Below are 21,136 nucleotides of genomic sequence, written 5' to 3'. Positions count from 1 at the left end.
ATTGTTAATGCAGGAAAAGCCAAAGTACATCCGCTAGCTAGACATATTGATTAGAAGTTAAAAAAATGTCTAAATAGCTTTGATTGTGTATGTAGAGTTGTGGGATTTTTTTAAGTAAATTAAGGTGTTAGGAATGTTCTGATTTTTTTTTTTTTTTTTTTTAAGTATTGATGTCATGAATTTGTTTAATGTTATTCCAAATGATTTGGGAACGGAGTGGTTTCACAATTTATTAACATCTACTGACTTTAGTAATGATGAAATGAGAAGTTACGTACCTACCATAACGTTCCATGTTAGTTGTCTTCTCTCGCCTTCTTTCTTGCTGGATGGGTTCGGAGCCGATCCTCGGCTCCGACTCGACCACTTACTAAACCTCGAGAGCTAATTTTACCAGCTCGAGGCAACCCTATATCCCATGATGCTAGGCGATAACTCCCCAGATCTCGTTTGGAAGCTGAAAACCCAGCATAGGCCAATAAAAAAAAAAAATCCTCCAACTGGAAAAAAAGGAGGAAAAAGGATAAAACCCCCCAAAGATAGTTATCTACACTATAGCTATCCTAGGACACCTAGATGGTGAAAAACAAGGGAATATAAGGACCCTTCAAAGAAGGGAAGATCTTCTCGGTCTGTCCAGGCTAGGGGGATGGTGGGTGGGATGCAAGAAAGAAGGCGAGAGAAGACAACTAACATGGAACGTTATGGCAGGTACATAACTTCTCAATGTTAAGTTGTCAATCTCGCCTTCATTCTTGCTGGATGGGACCGCGGCCCTAGCACCTTCATCCTGGGTGGCTCATTGGAACAGACTCTTGGGAAAGTACAGTTTTGTACCTACCATAAATGTAGATGTCCGAGAGGTATGCATCTGCAGTCCTAACAAATGGGTTGTCCTGGCCTCAGGCAGCCCTTCGGTCGGCCGGATTCCAAAGTCTGGGTCTGGCCTCGGCTGGTGTCGCACTTCACCCGACATCATAGCTGCAGTTCTTCGGGTATAAAGGCATCAGCCGACGCCATTTTCCTCAGTGTTTCTTGCCCCAGATGCCCTCTAGGAAGGCTAAATTTGGATAAATGCAAATGTTTCCAAACAGAGAGGAAATAGAAATAAACATGTATATACATATATACAAACAAATACACCATAATAGATTCCCCCAGCTAGCTACAAGATGGGCAAATACCCTAGGAGTACCACAGTGGGGAAGGAGGGTGGGTAATCCTGACTGCAGATGCATACCTCTCGGACATCTACATTTATGGTAGGTACAAAACTGTACTATGTCCTTCAAGGATGCATCTGCAGTCCTAACAAATGGGTAGAATACCATAGCCAAACTGGGGGAGGAGGCCCTAACAAGATTATGGTGTAGTTAAGATTCCTTGCAAAACAGCAGTGGCAAAACCTGCTCGGGATCTGGAGTATAAGGGTAGATTATAATGCTTGGCAAATGTATGCACGGAGCTCCAAGTAGCAGCCTCTAAAATGTCTTTTGTAGCCACTCCTCGTAAAAAAGCTGTAGTAGTGGCTGTAGCCCTTGTGGAGTGAGGTCTGATATTCTCTGGAGTTGCCTTTCCATGATAACAGTAACAAAATCTAATGCAATTTCCTATCCATTTTGAGATTGTCTGTTTTGAAATTGCTTTTCCTTCCATGCCTGTGGCATATGCTACCAGAAGCTGGTCAGTTTTTCTATTGTTCTTGGTTCTGTCCAGGTAGTAGCGCAATTGCCAATGCACATCCAAGGTATGCAGCAGTCTTTCTCCCCTGTTCTGTGGGTTGGGGAAGAATGTAGGTAGGTGGATTGCTTGGTTTAAAGATACCCTGGAGACCACCTTTGGCATAAAGGTAGGATTAATTCTCATGGACACTATCCTGATGGAAGATAAGGAAGGGTTGCACTGCCATTAATGCCTGTAATTCAGAAACCCTTCTTGCTGAAGTGATTGCAAGCAGGAAAGCAGTTTTCCATGATAAGTACTGTAATTCTGCTGTTGCTGCTGGTTCAAAAGGGGGAAGTGTCAACTTTTCTAGCACAAAGTTCAAGTCCCATGTAGGCAATGGTGGCTTCCTTGGTGGCTTTACATTTTTGATTCCTCTCAGAAACTGCCTGAGTAGAGGATGAGAGAAGACTGGAGGATCCATGTTGTATTTTGCTGAAATAGCTGACGCATGAATCTTAATGGAAGAGTAAGACAGGCCATTGTGGAAAAGCTCTGCTAAGTATTCCAGGATGTTAGCTATGTTTACCAGTGCTACATTTTGCCCTTTTGCTGCACTCCCAAAGAGATATCTTTTCCATTTCGCTGAGTAAGTTTTTCTTGTTGAGGGTCTGCGAGCTTCCAAGATAATGTCTTTAACCCTTTGAGATAAATCTGGGTTATTTTGTCTTATGCAATGCTCCAAGCAGCTAGCTGCAGTGTTTTCAGGTTCGGATGCAGGGTTTTGAAGTTGTTCTGTGTTAGCAGTAAAGGAACCTGGGGTAGAGGCCATGCGAGTTCGAGACATACTCCTCAGTAGTGGGTACCAGTGCTGCCTCGGCCAGTCTGGAGCTATCAGGATGATCCTTGGGTGGTCTTCTTTGATCTTCAATAGCACCTTGTGCATCAAAGGAAGAGATGGGAATGCATATGCTGTCAGGTTTTCCCAACTGAAAGATAGGGAGTCCACCTTCCAAGCAAGTGGGTGGTATGTCCTTGTGCAGAATTTTTCAATTGGTGATTGTGTGGGGATGCGAATAGGTCTATTTCTGGTAGTCCCCATTTCCTTGTGATGGATTTGAAGATGTCTGGATGCAGCATCCATTCGTGGGCATCCGTGGTAGTCCTGCTTAAGATGTCTGCTAGTATGTTCTCTTTCCCTGGCACAAATATTGCCTTGAGCTGTATGTTGAGGCTTAGGGCCACATTCCAGAGATCCAATGCCATCCAGCATAGAGGATATGAATGTGTACCTCCCTGTTTGTTGATATACCACATAACTGTGGTGTTGTCCGTCCTTATCAGCAATTGTCCCTGTTGGAGAAACGGTCTGAATGCCTGAATTGCCAGTTTTACTGCCAGCATCTCTTTTTGGTTTATGTGTAGGTTTAGCTGGTCTTGAGTCCATAAGCCTTGTATGCACTTGTCCAGCATGTGTGCCCCCCAACCAAGGTCTGAGGCGTCTGTGGTGATAGTCTGGCTTGGTTGAGGGCTGTGGAAGGGCAGTCCTTTGTTCAATTGACAGGCCTGAGCCCACCATCGTAATTCTTGCTTCAGGCATGGAATTATTGGAATTTGGGTTTCTAGGCTGTGCTTGTGCTGAGACCATAAATTCCTGAGGTACCATTGCAACTTCCTCATATGCAGTCTGGCATGTGGGATCAAAATTATGCAGGATGCCATGTAACCCAGGGCTTGCAGGACTTTCCTTGCTGTAAGCTGGTTCTGCGTTGTTAATGCCATGAAGTAGAGTGGAAGGTGCTTTTGTTTTTCTGCTGTGAGGGATGCCATTTGATTTGATGTGTCCAGTTCTGCACCCAAGAAAGTTATCCTTTGGGATGGCAACAGCCTTGACTTTTTTATATTGACTGTGTATCCCAAGCCTTGCAGTAGATGAATGACCCTTTTCAGATCTTTTGTTAATTTGTGTTTGTTGTCCGCTTGTAGCAGGCAGTCGTCCAGGTAAGGGTAAATTTGAATTCCCTGAAGCCTGCAATGAGCAATTACTGATGCCAGGCATTTCGTGAATACTCTGGGCGCAGTAGATAAGCCAAAGGCAATGCTGAGAATTGATAATGCTCTGATCCTGCAAGAAATCTGAGGTATCTTCTGCAATTTGGTCGTATGGGGACGTGCAGGTATGCCTCCTTGAGATCTAGAGTTACCAGCCAAGACTCCTTGCCCAGCATGGGAAGAAGCTGCTGTAGAGTCAGCATTTTGAATTTTGGGACAATGAGGTATGTGTTCAGTGCGGACAGGTCTAGAATAGGTCTCCATTGATTTTCCTTCCTTGGCACCAGGAAAAGTCTGGAGTAAAATCCTTGCCCTTGTTCCATAGATGGTACCTTTTCTATAGCTCTCATCCTTTTTAAGTTGTCTATTTGTTCTAGAGCGTTTGCCATTTGATTTGGAGGTAGGTTTGGCATTCCTCTCTTCCTTGGTAGAGTATGGAAGTGAAACCTGTAACCTTTGTCTATTGTCTGTAAAATCCATTTGTCTCCTGTAATGCAATGCCAGTTTACTGAAAATAAGGCTAGCTTTCCGCCTAAGGGTGCTTCTAGTTGTTCCCTGGTAGGCGGCTTCAGAGCCAAGGCACTGTGATTGTCCTGTGGAAGTGGTAGTGGCTGGGTCTGCAGCAGTACTTCGCTGGTTGTTAGGCTGCCACTGGCGTCCTCTGTAGGCACCTCTGGATTGACCTCTGCCTCTTGTGCGCCTATTCCTGCCTCTCTGTGCTCTGTTGGAGTCTGGAAAGGACCAATTCTTGGAAGGCCAGTTCCTACTAAACCTTGGAGGCTGGACCTGTAAGAAATCCTTGACTGTCTGGACAGATTTTGCTTTCTCTTCCACCTTCTTAAGCACTTGCTGTGCAGGAGAGCCAAACAAATTGTGTTTATCCATGGGAGCATCTAGGAGTTTTGATTTTACATAGTCTGGTAAGGACTGCTCTTTTAACCATGCATGCCTTCTGATCACTGTACCAGTCATAGCTGATTTAAAGGAGGCCTCCAGTGCATCATAGCCGCATTTTAAGGAATGATTACTGACCTGCTGTATGTTATGTACCATTTCCTGAAGAGACTTTCGGTCTAAAGGTTCAGGTGAGGACAGCTTTTTAGATAACTGATCTAACATAAATTCCTGATACTGAATCATGTGGAATTGACAGTTTAAGGCCCTAGCCGAAAGAGTTGCAGAAGTATAAACTTTTTTACCCCATCTCTCCAAGGCCCTAGATTCCCTTTCAGAGGGGAGTGGGTTTTTGGCAGAGGTAGGTGCTACCGCTTTGGGGCCCTGTGAAACAGTTTCAGGATCTGCAAAAGGAGCCTTATACAAGTGATTATGGGTGTCCGGAACCCTGTAGTATCTGTCGGGCTTAGCAGGGGCCGGAGGGAGTGAATCAGGAGCAGTACAAGCATCATTAAATGCATCATCCACAACTGTAAGTAGTGGAGGAATGGCTAAAGGCCTATGCTGAGGCAAATGCAAAAAAGTTCTAAGCCTTTTCCTAGAGTCTGAGAAATCCTGACCCTGCCATTGAAATTGTTCCCTCATAGCATGCAGGGTTTCCCCAAAGAAAATTCCTCACGAGGAGAGGCAGAAGGAATGGAGTCTTCTGCATCAGAGTTCTCATATGGAGAATAAGGGCCCTCAGGAGGGTTTGTATTTTCTGATTCGTCTGAGGAGTAATCAGTGGAAACTGGCTCAGGGGGTTCTGCTCTAGGCCTCTTCTCTGGAGGGGGTTGAGAGGCCCTATCAGGGTGAGACTGGGATCCCCTGATCAAAGAAATGAGATCCTCTGCTAGACTAAGCATTTGAGTACTAGAGCTAGGCCTGTGAGAGGGGGCTTTAGTAGGCACGGCCTTGGAAGATTTAGCTGCTTTAGCCCTGGCAAAGGCCTTAATTGACATGGATGCAGGGGGCCTAGCAGCTCCACGTGCAGGAGTAGATACATCTAGGGGAATAGTATCTGATAAATCCTGAGAAACTGTAAGAGCAGGAGGAATTTCAGTAGCAGATTCAGCCATGCTGGAAGAGGCCTCGGTAGTAGGAGGCATGCTTTCGGCCGAAGGAAGAACCGCAGACTCTGTTTCAGCCGAAACAGAGACACTCGCGGTTGGCTTAACCGCGGTTTCGGCCGAAACCGCGGACCGCGAGTGTCGGTCCTTTTCCTTACGCTTTTTAGCTAAATGCGAAGTCGGAGTCTCCGACGGCATGATATAAGCAAAAGCGGAGCCGAAAAACTCCTCGGCAAACTCCGACCGACGTCTAAGCGTCCGTCGGTTGAAGGAAGCACAGGCTAAACAAGCTGCTACGTCGTGGTCTGGGCCTAAACAAGGTAGGCAGTAAGAGTGGAAGTCTTTATGAGGTATTTGTTTCCCACAAGTTAAACAGTTATTCACTTTTTCTGACATCGGCTGAGGCAAGAAAGAGTCCCCAACGGGGTACTTAGCTTTTTAGAAGTCTTCAGTAGTAGTAATCTCTGGATCTGACCGACCGGCACTTGCGAACAGCTTCTGCTTCGGGCGCCACGCGGCAAGAATGACTGAGGAAAATGGCGTCGGCTGATGCCTTTATACCCGAAGAACTGCAGCTATGACGTCGGGTGAAGTGTGACACCAGCCGAGGCCAGACCCAGACTTTGGAATCCGGCCGACCGAAGGGCTGCCTGAGGCCAGGACAACCCATTTGTTAGGACTGCAGATGCATCCTTGAAGGACATCGGTGGAACCAAATTTTGCTCTGTCCCTGGAGGCCATGTCCAATTTGTAATGCGAAACAAAGGTATGAGGAGAGGCCCATGTGGCTGCCGCACAGACAGTGTCTATTGGTAGTCTAGCTTGAAAAGCTGCAGATGTAGCTAGTGCTCTAGTTGAATGGGCTTTTGGCTTAGAAGTCAATTCTCTGCCTCTGAGTTGATAAATATATGTAATCACAGAAGACAGCCACCTAGATAGGGTTACCTTAGATACAGGAAGGCCTTTCTTATTTTCTCTTTGGTTCTATCCAAATAGTATCGGAGCTGGCGATGAACATCTAGATAATGTAGCTTTTGCTCCGCTCTGTCAGTATAGTTTGGGAAAAAAACTGGGAGATCAATTGATTGATTTAAATTTGTCTGCGAAGCCACCTTGGGTAAGAAGGATGGATTAGTCCTTAGAGAAACTCTGTCTTTATGGAAGATTAAGTAGGGAGGACAAATGCAGTGGGCGTGAAGCTCAGATATTCTCCTAGCAGAAGTAATGGTGACTAGGAAGAGTGTCTTCCAGGAAAGAAACTTCAATGAACAGGAGACCGCAGGTTCAAAGGGGGGAAGAATCAAGGATGTTAAGACTAAATTAAGATCCCACTGAGGTGGAGGGTCTTTGATCGGAGGCTTAAGTAAAAATACACCTTTAAGGAAAGCTTTGCAAAGCTTATGGGACATGATGTTGTGGTCCGATAAGCCTATATGAAAATTCGATATGGCTGCCAACTGAACTTTTACTGTAGAGGAAGAAGACCCTGAATGAAAAATTTCGGCTAGGAAGTCCAAGACCGAATGAATTGAGGCAGTAAAGGGATCTATATTCCTTGCCTTTGCCAGAAGGAGAAACGTTTCCATTTACTAGTGTAAATCCTTCTGGTGGAAGATTTAAGGGAAGTTACTATGATAGCCCGGACGGGATTAGAAATCATAGGAAGCCTGGCTAGAGACAGAAGTGGAGCAACCAAGCAGTGAGGTTGAGAGAATGTAGGGATTGGTGCAGCTTCCCCGACTGATGGGTCAACAGATCTGGAGCTGGGTCCAGATGCCAAGGCTGTACCAAGAGATAACGATGTAGGAACGGAAACCATATCTGTCGAGGCCAATAAGGGGCAATGAGAATCAACTTGGCTCTCAAGGCGGTTGCTTTCTGAATTACTTGTGGTATTAGCGGAAAGGGTGGAAAGGCATAGAAAAGTCCCCGAGGCCAATCTTGGACTAGAGCGTCTCTGAGGGGATGGCCTGGAAGGGGAAGAGGGTGAAGAAGTCGGGGCATTTGCTGTTTTGGGGTGTAGCAAAAAGATCGCAGCAAGGAAGGCACCACTTCTGAAAAATCTCTTCCGCCACAGATTGTTTGAGAGACCACTCGTGTGGCATGAGTATAGCTCTGCTCAACCTGTCCGCTATGATGTTGGACTTCCCGGGGATATGCGTTGCTATCAGAAACCGCTGAGAGGAGACTGCCCATTGCCAAAGTCTGAGTGCCTCTCGACACAGGGGATAGGACTTGGTTCCGCCTTGCTTGTTGATACACCACACTAGGGACATATTGTCCGTTTGGATTGCAATAGTTCCCAGGGGAAGACAGTCGTGGAGGGCTTGCAACGTTAAAAGCACTGCTCTCATCTCCAGGACATTTATGTGCAGGTGGCGTTCGAAAGGTTGCCAAGTGCCATGGACCATCCTGCTCTGAAAATGCCCCCCCCCCCCGATCAGGGAAGCGTCCGATGTAACCGTGGCGACCGGGGAAGGAGGAACAAAGGGTCTGCCTTGATGGACTTGAGGGGACAATATCCACCAGGACAGATGACTTTTGCAAGTTGGAGTTATGATCTTGTGGTGCATAAGGAGTTGCTGAAAGGACCATTGGGCGAAAAGCATCCACTGTAGAAGACGCATGTAAAAACGTGCAAGAGGAAGAAGTGTTATGGCGGCCGCCATAAGACCCAATACTTTCAGGACATACCTGGCCTGAATTTTGTCGCTCTGAAGAAGAGCATGTAGATGGTTTTGAATATCTAAGACCCTTTGATCCGTTAACTTTGCTGAAAGTTGTACGGTGTCCAAGTTGGCGCCTATACAGGTAATAGACTGACAAGGCGACAAGGCAGACTTTTCGAAATTTATAGAGATTCCTAGCCCTCTGCAAATGTGAATGGTGTAATCTCTGGCTTGGAGAAGTTGATGCATGGTGGTGGCAGTGAGGAGCCAGTCGTCTAGATATGGAAACACCTGGAATCCTTGCCGTCTCAGGTGAGCCGTAACTGCTGCCATACATTTGGTGAACACTCTGGGGGTTGTAGTGAGACCAAAGGGCAGGGCTCTGAATTGGTAGTGACTGGCCCCCAGCCGAAAGCGGAGAAACCTTCTGGAGTGCCTGTGAATTTTGATGTGATTGTACGGATCCTGAAGGTCCACGGAGCACATCCAATTGTCCTTGCCCAGAAAGGGTAGAATGGACTGTAGCGTGACCATCCGGAATCTTGTTCTCTTTACAAACTTGTTTAGTTTGCTGAGATCTAATATTGGTCTCCAGTCCCCCGTCTTCTTCGGTACCAAAAAGAACCTTGAGTAGATTCCGGATCCTAGTTGGTCTGCTGGGACTGGCTGGATGGCTCTTTTTGCTAGCAGTTTTGATATCTCTGGTACTGCTAGTTCCCTTAGACCACGTGGAACGTCTGGAAGGGTTCCCTTTTGCTGAATTGGGGTTTGGATAAAGGGAATTTTGTAACCCTCGGATATGATCGACTGTACCCATTTGTCTTGAGTAAGGGAAAGCCAGGCTTTTGGGTACAGCGACAATCTTCCCCCGACTGCCTCCGAAGGTGGACAATCGGGCAACATCTCAGGGATGCTGGAAGGGTTTGTCAGAGAGAGGCTCCCTGCTACCCTGGTTCTGCGGACCCCCTCTGTCCCTAGGGCGGCGTCTGTTGTTGTTACCTCCTCTGCCTCTGGGGGTAAACTGACCTCTTGCGTCAGGCGTGACTCCTTGAGATTTGCAGAACCACATTTTCCCACCCTTCTGACCCTTAGGGTATGGTCTTGAAGGGGTGGAGAAACGGACTCCTACGGCAGAGAGAGTCTTGCCATCTTGTTCGCATCTGGTCGAGGTGTCTTTCACTTGAGGTCTGAACAAAGCTGAACCGTCAAAAGGGGAATTTGGGAAGGACGCCTTGAAAAGGTCCGCAAAATTACAAAGCTGCATCCAGGCGTGACGCCTTAAGGCCACTCCTGTTCCCGCGACCCTACTCGCTCCATCGGCTGCATATGAAATGAGACGCATGGAGGAGTTAACAATCGAGTTTAGGGTCCCAAGCTGCGAGTTGGTTTTATCCTGGGACCCAGCAGCTGACTGATCCTGTAAGACTTCTCCCAACTCTTTGAGAATATCTCTCTGAAGGCAGGTGAAGTGACAAGTAATTCAGCGACCACATGGCAAAGGTCGCTGAAGAAAACATCCGCTTACTGTACCTATCCATGGTCCTAGAATCCTTATTAGGAGGATGGATAGGTACTGAAGGATCAGCTAGTTCCTTCTTGGTGGCTGCAGCCACCACCATGGCCTCTACCGGTACACCTTTTGTTAAGAATTGTCAACTGGTGCCGTGATGAATTTAGATGGCCACCGAGGGGTGGGTTCCACCGAATCCGGGGCCGACCACGCCTTCCGAGCCACTACTTCCATAAGGGGGTCAAAAGGCGGAGACACCCAGGAGGTGGAGGGTCGAGAACTAAACGCCTCCAGGTACACCGACTCGTCCTCGGAAGGATTAAGGGAAGACCAGTTCCCCCTCTGCTTTAGGATTTCTAGGATGTCTGAGAAAGAGACATCCTCAGAGGGGGACCTTGGGGATCCCTCAGACTCATCCAAGTCGGTATCAGATGTAATGGACTCAGGAGAGTCCACATGCTTCCTCTTGCATGTCCTCTTAGGCGGAGGCTCCGCTGACAGGTCAGGAGAAGCCTCGGAAAAGGAAGATATTCCCAGTGGGGAAACCTGAGGCATTGTATCTCTGGGTCCGGGAGCAAGAGAGGGGGAAGAGACATCAGCAGGCACTGTAGTGGGAGGAGCTGATGGAGCTGACCGTTGACTATGCCCTGGGGCTAGTACACTCCTCATCACCTCGAAGGCTCCCCTATCAGAAAGGCCAGAGGGCTCCCGCACCGAAGAGGTGGGAACCCTGGGCCGCACCGACAGAGAAGGCTCAGAGGCCAATGTCGGGGCCGAGCTCACCAGCGTCGACGCTCCGAGAGGGAGAACGGGATCGGACAATGGTCCGATGCCACTCGCCCCCTTGGGGCTGACGAGAGACCAGGCGCCCGGATCCCTCCAATGAAGGCATCAAGGAGGAGATCGGAGCAGAAAACGAAGGAGCCGAAGGGGGAGGTATCGGCTCCGATGCCACAACAGTCACGGCTCCGAGGAGCTCTGGCTCCGAACTCTGACAGAGAGTCGAAGGAGGAAAAATAGGTTGAGTCGTAATAGTTACCGTCTGATGAGACGGGCTACAGATCATTTGGGCCAATGCCTGAGACTTTAACAGCCTACTTACCACTCTCTCAAGGTCGTGGTCGGAAAGCCTGGATGACCGAGAAGATCGGTTCCGATGGCTCCGCTCCGAGAGCAGGGGGGATCTCGGAGCCGAATGGATGGACTCCAACGAAGGGGATCTTGACCTCTTCTTAGATATGGATGGAGCCGAAGACACGTCGGCTCCAGCCGGAGCTGACCGTGAATGCATGGATTCAGAGGTATCGGCACCGAGTGGGGCCGATACAGGAATCTGTGACTCAGAGGGATCGGCTCCAGCCGGAGCCAATCTAGGCACAGACGAAGAGCCAGCAGCCGAAAGCTTGGTACTCGGAGCAGACGGTTTTGCTGGTTTTGAAGGCCTCCCCGACGCAGACTTAGTCGGGGAGCCCTCGGGCTTTAACAAGCCCCTCAAAATTAGTTTGTTCCTGCGCTCCTGCAGGACTCTTGGACTGAACGCGTGACACACAGAGCAAAAGTCCTGCAGGTGCAGGGGTCCCAGGCAGTAAACACAAGAAGTGTGACCGTCTGTCAGAGACATTTTCTGACAGCACGAGTCGCACTTCTTGAAGCCTGTGACCTTAGTTTCTTTTGGTTCCTTCGACATAACAGTGTCGAGGGAGCACAAAAGGAAAAGGAAACACACACACAATACTCAAAAACAATAAAAATATTAATAAGTGGGATACTGACACACCTAAACACTCCACAGGATCCCTAAGAATAATTAGGAAAGGGGCAGGCTTAAGGCCTAACCTAAAGAGTGGGGGGGGGGGGTATAAGGGGAAAAAAAGGAAGGTATTAACGGGAATAGGATTAAAAGTAGCAGTTAACTACTAAAAAACAACTGGGTGGAAAACTAACCAAAAAGGGTGACTGAAAACTACCAGGAGCCGGTAAAAAAACGCACCTCGCAAACGAGATCTGGGGAGTTATTGCCTAGCATCATGGGATATAGGGTTGCCTCGAGCCGGTAAAATTAGCTCTCGAGCTTTAGTAAGTGGCCGAGTCGGAGCTGAGGCTCGGCTCCGAACCCATCCAGCAAGAATGAAGGCGAGATTGACAACTTAACATCAAATGTTATGACTACATTTACAGAAGTTATTTTAAAAAATAACTTTATTTTGAGGGCCAATATTTCCTCCAGGGAAGGGGCGTTGCAATGGGATCCGCTTGAGCCCCCATTTTTTCCATCATTACATTGGAATGGGAAAAGAGATATTTATTTGATATTTGCTGACCGGGATGGTCTAGCTGGGCAGCAACCCTTTTTCAGTACAGAATAAATGTTACATAAATTAGAAAAAAAAAATGTATTCAATACCTTGTCCCCCGTCCCCCCAGGCTCTGTACGCCTGTTATTTGGATGACATTTTTATAGCATGGAATAAACCAGAGGAGGAAAATACCCAAATTTATTGACTATCTGAATAATACAACAACTTTTAAAAAAACTTACCTATACGAGTAGTAACTCTACTATTATTTAGATGTGGAAATCACCAAGAATTTTGAAGGTAGAAAATATGTTAGCAATATTTATAGGAAACCCATTTACTCAAATGGCCTTTTACATCATACTAGTTGGCATCATCCTGCTCACCAAAAATGGGGTCTTGTTAAAAGGCAGTATATTAGATTGGCTTGAATGATCTCAGAGGATAATATTTTTTTGAAGGAAGGCACTACACTTGCAGATATGCTGTATGCTAGGGAATACCCTTGTCCCTTTGCTTCAGAACATTTTTAAGAAGCGAGAAAGAAAAGTGATGATGGTATATATTGGCCACTTTTAAGGTATGGGGAAAATGTTGAGTCTGACAGGGTGTTTACCCTCAACATGACCATGCTGGTTTCACCAGCTATTTTGTTACTACTTTTACTGTGGAATATTTGGACATTATGGCTATGTTAAAAATGAACTGGAGCATTTTTTTTCTTAGTTTGATGGTGCCCTGGATTTATTAGGTAAACAACCTAAAACCGTGTTTAGGAAAGGGAAGTCCATAAATAAATACTTGGAACATAATGAGGATGTATTTTTGGCAAACTAGTTCTAAAAAAAGGGAACTTTTAAATGTGGCACTTGCCCCTAATGCAAGTACATCTTAGTAAAAGATACAATTAATTAGTGTTAATGGGAGGTATGTGAAAACTTCCTTTCACTGTATGTGCAATTCTGTGGGTTTAGTGTATATTGCATAATGTCAGGATTGTCCTTGTTTTTATGTGGGCAAGACTCAACGGAGATTTAGAGACCACATTTATGAACGTTATATATGACATAAGCCCACAAGAGAAAGAATAATGCTTTATAGAAGCATATTTTAAAACTATCCACTCATAAGTTATTTTATGGGGTTGAAATACTTTATAAAAACCCTAGTGGGGGACCCTGGTTCGATTATATAGAGGCAAAAGAGTTAATATGACAGATTAGGCTCAACACCCATATAGTGGGGGACACTGGTTTGATTATATAGAGGCAAAAGAGTTAATATGACAGATTAGGCTCAACACCCATATGCATCCTGGTTTGAATGATCAGTTATGTTTTTTGAGAATTTTAAAACTGAGATATTATAAAGTGTATACTTTATATGTTTTTATAATATGTTGGGATTTGTTTATAAACTTCTACAGATATTGTATAAGTTGTATAGAAATATGTATTTACTGTATTATATTAGCGTTTTTAGGTACTGTATGAAATTTGGAACGTTTTTATGAATGTTATTTTAGGGTTGATGTGTGTTTTTTTTATTGATTGGGTAGGGCTGCATCATGTGAATCAATGAGTATAACATTTAAATGCGAGACACTTAACTGATTAAATTCTGATGAAGTCCTAGATATATTTGGATGAAAGTGCTTAACCTTTTATTTTTGAATACATTATACTAGTTGGCATACTACTCACCAAAAACGGGGTCTTGTTAAAGGGGAGTATTTATTGCTCAGTTTTGTTCGATTTCCAAGTTGGTGGTGTAAGTTTTTGTTTGTGCATTCTGTGGTTCTTGGTTCACTTATACAGTAGTCAGATCAGAAGCTGAAGAACTCCAGAGAAGAGGATCTTCATAAGAATCAAGGGGCAGGCCTGACCCAGCACTGCCAACAGGTAATTGCTGCTAAAGTTCCATCCTGCCCACAAGCAAAACACAGTAAAAGACACCCAGAACTCCAGATAAACACAGCCAACCAAGTAGATTCACTAGGTGCCAGTCACTCCCACAGAGAAATGTTCCTAATTGCGCATAAGCTGAAATTCTCCAACTCTGAACTCCTGATAGAGCCCATCAGAGGTTAATGGGGACCAGACAGAAAGCAAACAGGAGCCCAGACCCTCAGTCACAAAGAGGGATAAATACTGCCTAGGCCTTGAGGTAGTTGCAAAGCTATCCAAAGAAAATTCTATCTATCCCAACCTCAGGGCTGCCAATGGGAGTTGATAAAAGTCCCTGAAGAGCCATGAAGCAGGAAACAGCTGGAGATGGGGTCCTTCAGAAGGGATACAAGTCCTGACGCTTACTCCTCCAAGGAAGAGAATACAGCAGCTATATGGAAGCTGAAATGACGTCCAAGAAGCATAACCCAAGAACCCAGCTTGGGATCACTACCCCTTCCAGCAGCCTTTCTTTCCTAACAGGGACATCAAGCTGTACAATGTAGGAAAGCCACAGATTCCTACTTGCCACAGTAGGAAATGCAGTCAGGTTTTACTCCAAAGCAACAGGCTGCAAAGGAATGAACTCCATCAACCAGGAGAAAATGCAAGAACAAAGACCCTCAACACAGCCTGAAGTGAGTTTCTTTTTCTAAGCATGAAAGAGATTATCAACCTAACAGACCTCTATTAAGAAGGGTCATCAGCAAAGCAAAGTACCCTTCTGAAGAAGGCTTGGTACCTTCAAACTACACCATCCCTTGCATCTGATGCCAAATTAAAGACACTAGGCCCTCACAGGGAAGACGTGCACAGACTCTCTCTAGTTTCACCAAGCCTAAGCAACCATCCAAATATCAGACACCAACAGGTAAGCACACATTGAAGGCAGACAAATCTCCCACCATCTATGCTTCCAGCTTGTAACGGGTGCATGCCTTTCACAGTTGCTTCTATTAAATGCTGGTCTCACAGCATCTATAAAGAATACCAAGGACGGCATGAGGAAACAGATGAAGACTACTACTAATGATAATAAGCGAGCAAAGGCAATATTACAACTGCGTACTGTAATTTACACTGGGTGGATTAGAATCTGAGAGACTGGTCACATTTTCCGGCAGTCTAAACTGTATGATGCATATCAGAATACTACACAAATGCATACAAATTGATCAATGCACATAGATGCTGTACATCTGCTGGGATAATCCAAGTTTTGTGATCAGATGAATATAGTTGTGATACCTTCTTCTTAGCTATTATCCTGATATTTGCTTTACAGTCTCTCTCAGTTATAAAACAAGTATGAAAATAATTTTAAATGATTCTTTCACAGTTTAATCCATTCTCCTCATGGCGTCCAGAACGACTCTCTGAGTTATTCCAGTGCATTTCATTTTTACCAGACAATAGCCTGCTACTGGTATAACTCCTAAAGTACGTGGAAAAAGTACAGTTTTGTACCTACCATAAATGTAGATGTTCGAAGATCCACATTGCTGCAGTCCTTACACTTGGGTAGTCCGCTGTCCTCGGTCGGCCCGAATATCAAAGTATAAGGTTGACGTCGGTCAAGGCGCATTTGACTGACATCAGGACGTCAGGGTACAAATGCGCATGACCGACGTCATATCCTCAGTCTTTTCTTGCCCCAGATGTCAGAAGACCCTAAAAATAAAGGTCAAAACCAAAAGACAGCAAACAACCAACCAACCACCCTTGCACTAACTATATGTACAATATATACAAAATACACAATATGTAAACCCAACCCACACAACCGCCTCTAACTACAGAGGGGAAGGAGGGAGGGTAAATTGGACTGCAGCAATGTGGATCTTCGAACATCTACATTTATGGTAGGTACAAAACTGTACTATGTTCTTCATCTCACATTGCTGCAGTCCTTACACTTGGGTAGAATCCCAAAGCAGAGGTAAGGGAGGATGGCTAACTACAAGGAAGCAGGAGCTGCCAAAATGCCCTGCAAAACAGCAGTGGCAAAACCAGCCCTGGATTTAGAGTAAAGTGGCAGGTGATAATGCCTAGAGAAAGTATGCACTGAACTCCAAGTAGCTGCCTCCAAAATATCCTTGGTTGCCACCCCTCAAAAGTTGTTGATGTGGCAGTAGCCCTAGTGGAATGAGGCCTAATCCCAGCTGGAATCTCCTTGCCATGATGGGAATAACAGAAAGCAATGCAAAACCCAATCCACTAAGAAATAGTTTGTTTTGACACAGGCTTGCCCTGAGAACTCAAAGCAAAAGAAACAAACAACTGCTGAGACTGCCTGAACCCTTTAGTTCTGTCCAAATAATAACGCAACTGCCTGTGTACATCTAAAGTGTGCAAAATCTTTTCCCCTTTATTTTGGGGATTTGCATAAAAAGTAGGCAAATGAATAGTTTGGTTTAAAGCCACACTAGAAACCACCTTAGGCATAAAGGAAGGATTAGTACGTAATGATACCCTATCCTTATGGAAAATCAAGAAAGGCTCAACCGCCATAAGGGCCTGCAATTCAGAAACCCTTCTTGCAGAGGTAATTGCCAACAAAAAAGCAGTCTTCCATGATAAAATATTTCAACTCAGAAGTAGCTGCAGGCTCAAAAGGTTGTAGAGTGAGTTTCTCCAACACAAAATTGAGATCCCAAGCAGGAGTAGGAGCTCTTTGTGGGGGTCTTATATTCTTTGCCCCTCTAAGAAATTGCTTGAACAAAGGATGAGAAAACAATGGTGGGACACAATCATAGTGAGCCGAAATTGCTGCAGCATGAACCTTAATAGAAGAGAAAGACAAACCTTTGTCCAGTAACTCAGTAAGATATTGAAGAGCCACACTCAAATTAGGCTCAGAAACATCAAAATATTTTGCTGCACTCCAAAATAAAAATCTCTTCCATTTATCTGCGTACACTTTCCTTGTACTAGGCCTTCTAGCTTCCAAAATCACATTCAAAACTTGTTGTGGAAGTTGAGACCCTCTATGGTTCAAAACAGAATATGCCAGGCCGTTAGGTGAAGAGAGTGAAGTTTGACATTCAGCAAATGGCTGTCCTCCTGTGACAACAGGTGTGGAATCAAGGCAAAGGCCATGGAGGCTTCCGTGCCAGACTTCTCAGTAATGGGTACCAGTGCTGTCGAGGCCAATCTGGAGCTATTAAAATCATCCTTGGCTTGTCCTGTCTGACCTTTAGAAGTACCTTTGGGAGGAGAGGCAGAGGAGGAAAGGCATACACATGAAGATTGCTCCAATTGAAAGAAAGAGCATCCACTTTCCAAGCTGTGGGATGAACCCCTTGTGTGCAAAACTGTGGCAGCTGATGGTTTAGTGGAGAAGCGAACAGATCTATGTCTGGAGTTCCCCATGACACTGTCAATTTCTGAAATACATGAGGATCCAATTTCCACTCGTGGGGATCCATAATTCGTCTGCTCAACACATCTGCTAAGGAGTTCTGTGCTCCTGGCAGAAACCTTGCCTGAAGATTGAGCTGTAAACTGAGAGCAGTCTCCCACAAAATCATTGCTTGCCTGCATAGAGGATAAGAATGCGTTCCACCTTGCTTGTTGATGTACCACATGACAGTTGTGTTGTCTGTTAGAATCAACACCTGCCCTGGAAGAAGTAAATCCTAGAAAGCTATTAATGCAAACTGGACTGCTAACATCTCCTTCAGGTTGATATGTAGATGTTGTAGTCTGGCAGGCCACTTGTCTTGTATCCACTTTCCATTTAGATGAGCTTCCCAAGCTTTGTCTGAGGCATCTGTCATTAAAATCTGACTCGCCTCTGGCCGGGTCACAGAGAGTCCCTTGTTTAGGTGACATTCCTGAGCCCACCACAAAAATTCCTTTTGAATGCAAGGTATTATTTGAATGACAGTGTCTAGATCCTGGCAGTGCTGTGTCCATACATTTTGAGATACCATTGCAGCTTCCTCATATGCAGTTTGGCATTGGGAAGCACCAGAATACAAGATGCCATGAACCCTAAGGCTTGAAGGACTGTCCTTGCAGTCAGCCTGGACTGATGAGATAGCTGATGGAAGTAAAGGGATAGACTCTTTTGTTTGTCCGGGGTTAAAAGGCCATCTGGGATGCTGTATTCAGTCTCACACCCAGAAAGCACATGTCCTGAGAGGGTACTAGACTGGACTTTATTTCGTTCACAGAATACCCCAGGCATCTTAGCACTGCTATCATATATTCCAAATGATGAAGAAGCTCTTCCCTTCCTTGAGCCAGAATCAGGCAGTCGTCCAAATAAGGATAGATCTGTATTCCTTTTAGCCTGAAGAAAGCTATCACTGGAGCCAGAACTTTCGTGAACACTCTGGGCGCAGTAGATAAGCCAAAGGGCAATGCAGAGAACTGATAGTGAGAAGTCCCAGCTCGAAAACGCAGATACTTCCTGCAACTTAGTCTGATAGGAACATGAAGGTAAGCCTCCTTGAGATCCAAAGTTACCATCCAATGATCTTTGCCCAGCAGAGGTAAAAGCTGCTGTAACGCCAACATTTTGAACTTGGGAATGTCCAGATAAGTGTTGAGGGTAGATAAATCCAAAATTGGTCTCCACGTGTTCCCCTTCTTTGGTACTAGGAACAGGCGAGAATAAAATCCTAGGCCCACTTCTGGCATAGGAACCGGCTGTATGGCCCCTATTTGGAGTAACAGAGAAACTTGCATGTGAGCCTCTATTCTTTGTTGAGGAGGAACGTCTGGCATGCCTTTGAAAGGAGGCAAGGTATGGAAATAAAACCTGTAACCGTGGTGTATGATATCCAATACCCATCTGTCTTGGGTAATTAAACTCCAATTTTCTTTGAAAAGTGCCAACCTTCCTCCCAAAGGTGCTGCCAGACGAGAAGGCTCTGGCAGCTGAAAAGGTAGGTCATTGGGTCTGTTTACGAAAGGACTGACCCCTGCCCTCACCGAAGACTGTGCAGGAGAACTCCCTGTTCTAGGCCTGAAAGAGCCCTGAGCTCTGCCCCTACCACGCCTAGATCTACCCCTAGACTGGGAATCATAAGAAGGATACGCCCACCCCTTAGTAGGCCAATTTCTACTAAACTTTGGAGGCTGGACCTGCAAAAATCTTTAACAGTCTGCATAGACTTAGCCTTGTCTTCCATTTTCTTTAAAACTGCCTCAACAGGAGGACCAAACAACACGTCAGATTGTAAAGGAGCATCTAAAATCCTTGTTTTAACATGTTCAGACAAATTTTGATCCCTTAGCCAGGCGTGCCTGCGAAGAACTGACCCAGTGGCAGCCACCCTAGACGAGGCCTGTACAGCATCAAAACCACATTGCAAAGAATGCTTACCCACCTGTTCAGAAACATGTACTAAATCTTGCAACTCTTTACAATCAATACCTACTGCCAGAGCATCAACCTTAGACTTCAATTGTGAAAGGAGATAGTTTTGGTATTTCAACATGTGAAACTGGCAATTCAAAGCCCTCATAGCAAGAGTGGAAGAAGTATAAACTTTCTTTCCCCATCTATCCAAGGCCCTAGCCTCTTTGTCTGCAGGAACCGGATTCTTTACAACAGAAGCCTTAACACCTTTAGGCCCCTGGCTAACAGTTTCTGGGTCTGCCCTAGGACTCTTAAAAAGATACTTATGAGCTTCAGGCACCCTGTAATACCTATCCGGCTTAACAGGAGCAGGAGGCAAAGAATCAGGATTAAGAGAAGCCTCTGCAAAAACATCTTCCACTACATCCAAAACAGGAGGTATAGCCAAAGGCCTATGCTGGGGTAAAAACAAAAATTCCCTAAGCCTTTTCCTGGAATCAGAGAAGTCTTGACCTTCCCACTTAAAATGCTCCCTCATGGAATGAAGAGTTTCTGAAAAAGAAAAATCCTCAGGAGGGGAAGCAGAAGGAGTAGAATCATCCACATCAGAATCAGAATAAGGAGAGTACTCCTGCAAGTCTGCAGCCGAAGACTCTGAAACATCTGAAGCCTGCTCAAAACCCCCCAGCTCAGGCTCCATCCTAGGTCTCTTATCAGGAGGGGGCATAGAACCCCTAATCAAAGTAATCAAATCTTCTGCCATTTTAAGCATATGCTTCTTGGGCACAGTTCCTGAAGAGCTAGGGGTAACACCAACTGAAGCTAAACCTGGCCTGCCCCTGGGAGAAGCCTTTGAAACAGAAGGAGAGGGCCTAGCCACCCTAGGAAGGGAGGCGAGTATAGTAACCTGAGAAGCCCCCTCAGCCTGACTTGCCTCCTGAGAGGCCACATCTTGCAATAATAAAGTCTCACCCTGGGAACACAAAGAAACCTCCGGTGGAGCCACCGGCTCCACCGACACCTCTAAAGAACCGGCGTAGACGGTTCTTCTAGCCTAGGCTTAACTGCTTTGTCCTTGCGCTTCTTCGAAGAAGCGGCGGAGCATCCGACGGCATTTTATAATTGCACCGCTTCCCAAAGACTAACCTTGCACAATCCAACCTTCTCTTTATAGTGCGTTTATTAAATCTAGCACAAGAGCGACAGCCAACAACGTCGTGCTCAGGCCCTAAGCAAGGAATACACAAAGTATGATAATCTCTATGCGGTATCTGTTTCCCACAAGAAATGCAATTATTGACTTTTTCTGACATCCGTAAATCACTGAGGCAAGAAAAAACCAAAATATTCCCCAACGGGGTACTTAGCCAACTTTGAACTCGGTCTGAAACTTCGAAATCGAAAAATCTCAGAATGCCAACCGGCACTTGCAATGCTGCTTCTGCATCGGACCATGCGGCAAAAAAGACAGAGGATATGACGTCGGTCATGCGCATTTGTACCCTGACGTCCTGATGTCAGTCAAATGCGCCTTGACCGACGTCAGCCTTATACTTTGATATTCGGGCCGACCGAGGACAGCGGACTACCCAAGTGTAAGGGCTGCAGCAATGTGAGATGAAGAACATCCTTATCTTAAAGTAACATGCACATAGATAAGAAAACTCAGGTATGGAAAATACTATA

At 45.6% G+C, this 21,136-nt stretch overlaps 1 protein-coding gene across 2 annotated transcripts in view; it reads right to left on the bottom strand.

Annotated features, from left to right (window-relative positions):
• Positions 1 to 21,136, bottom strand: part of TFCP2 (transcription factor CP2) — a 1,028,615-nt gene that overhangs the window by 539,616 nt on the left and 467,863 nt on the right. The gene's annotated exons all lie outside the window — the stretch shown is intronic.

This window comes from Protopterus annectens, chromosome 9.part0, assembly GCF_019279795.1.
Source record: "Protopterus annectens isolate FY-2018-M chromosome 9.part0, PAN1.0, whole genome shotgun sequence".
NCBI lineage: Eukaryota > Metazoa > Chordata > Ceratodontiformes > Protopteridae > Protopterus > Protopterus annectens.
The sequence above is the reverse complement of the archived record's forward strand: the minus strand, read 5'-3'. Positions and strand labels throughout refer to the sequence as shown.